The following is a 4,640-nucleotide window of genomic DNA, read 5'->3' as shown; positions in this document are numbered from 1 at the left end:
TTGACTTTTGCTTTCTCAAACCCTTAGAACTGTGTACCACAAAGGGAGAATGTTAGTGTATGTAAATTAAAAATAAAAGAAAACAAGTATTACTTCAAACTTCTGCTATCAAATCTAATCACTAAATTTAATCCATACCTGCACCCATATTCTCTGTCTTCTCTGATATTAAAATGGATGAACTCTCCTTGGTTCAAATCTAATGGCAGCCCTTCCATTTGTTTACTGAATTCTATCCCATCTTGCTACTCAAGGATCTTGGTCTTGTATTTGTCCCCTTCCTCTCATGCATCATTATTGTTGTCCCTCTACTGGATCATTCCAGCAACAAATAAACTTATTTATCTTTTATCTTCAAAATACCTCTCACTATCTTATGTACTTATCAAGCTATAACCCCAATTCTTTTCATCCCCTGATAATAAACTCTTCAAAAGAGTCATCTACCAGTTGAGCTCCCAAACAACAGCCAGAAGCAACTGCCATCCACGTGAGTAAGCCATCTTGGATGTACAACCCCAGTCACCATGCAGCTACAACTGTGAGAAACATTCCAAGTAAGAACTACCCAGCTGAGCCTATACATCTCCAACTGAGAATTACCCAACTGAGCACAGAATGATGAGAGATAATACAAAATTGTTTGAGTGGGGGGATTAGGCATGGAAGTCCTGTGTTCATGTTTTCTCTATTGGAGGGTTCATCATTTCCTTATCAATTTATGACAGTTTTGGTAATTTAATGACAATAATCTATTGTCTGATTTTTAAAACCATGTACTCTTTCCCAGTTTGCCATTTGTCTTTCATGTGCTGTACAGAGATTTTTTTTTGTTTGTTTTTTAGTAGCCAAATATTTCAATTATTTCCTTTTATGTCTTCTGCATTTTATATATCATTTCACAGGCCTTCTACACACCAGAACTATATTCATTTATTTGTTCATAAATTTGTAAATTTAATAAAATTTAATAATTGCGCATAATTTAATAAACATTCATTGAGTACCTATTCTGCCAGGCACTATCCTTGTTACTAGGTATGTAGTTAATAGTGAATAAGATAGACTAGGACAAAGTTCCTATTTGAAATGATGGAATTGCTTTGGTAATGGATGGTGGTGATGTTAGCACAATATAGTGAATGTAATTAACAGCAATGAAATATATATTTGAATGTTATTAAAAGGAGAAATGTTAGATTGTAAATATAGTGACAGAATAACATTTTTTTAAAATCCATGGAACAATACTACACAAATAGTGAACCCTAAGTTAAACCATGGACTATCATTAATAGTAAAACTATAGAAATGTTCTGTTATCAATTGTAACAAATGTTCCATACCAACGCAAGGTGTTAATAACAAGGTGGTTTATGGGAATCCTGTATTTTATGCATGATTGGTCTATTAATGCACAACTTCACTAATAAAGAAAAAAAAAAAAAGAATAGGACCATGCCAAGCCCAGAAGATTAAGCTCACCATCTTCTAAGACAAAAAACTTGAACACAGGACTGCCTTAATGAATGGTACCAATAGTGATGGGAAAAGTATAGTCTGCTCTGGATACCCAGATCAGGGATACCTAACCCAGTTCAGGGAGGGCAAGCAAAGTTTCCTGCAGAGTGTGAAATTTAAGCTAATAACTGAATGATGAGTTATGTATTTATAGCTTCATTTTACATTTAAATCTTTGATCCATCAGGAATTAAGTCCAAACAATGAATAACATAGTAAATATGATATAAATGTGACCTATTACTGTTGTTTTTGCATAGAGAATTCCTATATGTGCTTGTGTCTATTTCTGGGCTCTGAGTCCTGTGTTAAATAAGCTGTGTATTTGTCTCCCATAGGTGTTCTCCTTAAAATTGCTGTTTTTTTTTAATTAAATTCAGTTTTATTGAGATACATTTATATACCATACAATCATCTATGGCGTACAATCAACTGTTCATAGTACCATCATATAGTTGTGCATTCATTGCCCCAATCTATTTTTGAACATTTTCCTTACACCAGAAAGAATAAGAATAAGGATAAAAAATAAAAGTAAAAAAGAACACCCAAATCACCCCCCATCCCACTCTATTTTTCATTTAGTTTTTGTGCACAAATAGTTTTTTAAAAAGTAAAATTCTCCAGTATTGCAGGAAAAAAAAAAATCCCCCAAAACAGCATAAAAAGCAGCATTTGGCAGCCTATGCTGCTTAAAAACCCTAACTTGGGATAAATGTAGAAGAACATTAACCTCTCATATAAAAAAAAAAATTCCCCTTTCTCCTCTTCCTTGTTCAATTCCTACCATTTATTCCAAGCAACACCCAAAGAATAAGAGTATAAGACCTAAATCACTTCTCTCAGTGTCTGCCCATCTGTTAATGACTCACCAAGCATTATCCCTGAGCATTTTTCACCTCTATTACAATCAAGATATTGATCCCTAATTTCTGAGTCAGCTGAGGGCTAGATTTCTGGAAACTTGCCAAATGTCCTCCCACTTCCTTTGAGCTCAGTGGGGACAGTGTACCTGACGGAGAGTGTAATGCAGGGCTGGGCACAGGGGACCTTTCCTAATAAGAAACCAGATGCCTTGTAAACCTAAAGTCTACTCTACCAGGTAAAAATAAGTAGCAGCAGGAACCAAACTGCTGACACTGCCCTTCCTCTGAGCACAAGGGTCCCAGATAAGAAGACAAGGTCAGTCACGTTCTGACTTTAACCAGGACACAGCTGCATTGGTGAATTGCTCCCAACTTTTTCCTTACGAGAATTGGCTTGAGGCACTCGAACAGTGAGCACAGCATTGGGTAGGAGAACACTTTGTTGGGCCCATCCAGATAAATCTCCATGCACAGGATGAACAAAGCCAAAATATAAGTGTTTTCCAAACTGAGATGGAACAGGTCCTTGAACACTAAGGCAGAGCCCGTGAGCTTCACTGGGTCCATGATATGGACCTGTGCAAGGATGACAACCTTCACATCTGTTATGTCACACATCTAGGTCCACGTGAAGACTTGGTGTGGGGGTGGATAGACAGTGTCATGCTTTCTTTCTTCTGCAGAAAATCCCATAAGTTTATGAAAGTTTCCTGGACTCTCCACTGAGAGTTTCAGCTCTCTCCCAAATACACAGGCGCACTGCGAGCCGTGAGCTCCCGCAGAGCCACGGCTTTGTTCCTCTGAATTCGGACCAACTGTCAGACTCACCCTGCCTGGCCTGGGCCTTCTTCCTGTGGCTGGCTTCTGTATCCCTCTGCTACCCCACACTCCTCAGCTTCTGCTGCTTCCACCACTGCACTCAGGGCTGCACGTGCATCGCTTCCTGGAGAGCTCTAGCAAAAGAAGGAATAGAGGATCTTCTGGCCAATCGTCCCGGAGCTGAGGAGGGAGAAAGCATGTGCCACCTGTGGGCTCCACGTCAAGTTTTTTTAATTAAAAGCTATTTTATCTGATATATAATTGCTGTTTTAATTTTATATTTGGGCCCAGATGTTTTCAGAGCTTTTATATTTCCAAACCATTATATCCACTCTAAAGTTATTCATTTTGTTCCTACTGATACTTTTTACCCTAAATTATATTTCTTAGTATGCATTTGGGTTTTTGTCAATTTTAATAAAATTATTTGGTAACCATATTTCTTATAATTTTTAACTTTTTAAAGTTTTTATTTAAACAATCATATGTACTAAAACAAAGAGTCACTTATAATCAGTATTTCCTATTATTCTCCTGTTCTCTTTTAAACCTTTCCAATCAGGCAGTTTCTCCCACCACATGACTGACACACTGCTACTGTGTCAAATCCAACAGTCAATTCTCAATACTCATCTTACCCAATCTATCAGCAACATCTGACACAGCTGATCATTGCCTCCTCCAAATGCTTTCTTCAGTTGACCTCCAGGACAATCTCTCTGTTCTCCTCTTAACTCACTAGCCACTCTTCAGTGTACTCAGCTATACCGTTTGTTCACTTATTCAACAAATATATATGTGCCCCTACTGAAGAGCCAGGACTATTCCAGGAGTTGGAAATACAGCAGTGAACAAAACAGATAAAGCTCTCTGAGTTTAGGGAGTTCATATTCTAGTGACATAGCAGTTTGCAGATGGAGAAAAAAATTCAAAATAAGTTAATGCCAGAGCAAGTGGATCTTCAAGGACTGCCTTGTGAAGCCTTGTGGGTGATGCTGGCTTCCATTGCTTCATAAATGTTGGACAGGAGAGATGACTCTACTTGACATTCACCTGCCTCTGGCACCAAGCAAATTTATCTTAAACCTAAAATAATATACATGAAGGGATTTTTGGTTGATTACATTTTATTGAGAGTTTATTTTGGGTTGTTCTCTAAGACAAGAATTTTCAGACACTCACCCATTTCTTTTCACATATCATCATGCTTTTCCTCATTTGAACAACAACAAAAAGAAATCTGACAATTAAAGACATTTAACTCACTTCCTTAGGGTGACTCAGATGACAAGGGGAAGAGTGGATAATCCATCTGTGCTGGTTTGAATATGTTATGTTAGGTATCCCAAAAAAGACTATGTTGTTTTAATCCACTCTTGTGGGGGCAGATCTATTGTGGGTGGGATCTTTTGATTAGGTTGTTTCCATGGAGAT

The 4,640-nt window shown here is 37.6% G+C and overlaps 1 pseudogene; it reads right to left on the bottom strand.

The window, feature by feature from the left end:
• Window positions 1–2,704: 2,704 nt before the first annotated feature.
• On the bottom strand, window positions 2,705–4,409 carry LOC119540623 (annotated as a pseudogene).
• Window positions 4,410–4,640: the final 231 nt, after the last annotated feature.

This window comes from Choloepus didactylus, chromosome 7 (assembly GCF_015220235.1).
Source record: "Choloepus didactylus isolate mChoDid1 chromosome 7, mChoDid1.pri, whole genome shotgun sequence".
Classification (NCBI taxonomy): Eukaryota; Metazoa; Chordata; class Mammalia; order Pilosa; family Megalonychidae; genus Choloepus; species Choloepus didactylus.
Note: the sequence above shows the minus strand (reverse complement) of the source record. Positions and strands in the feature narration are given on the sequence as shown.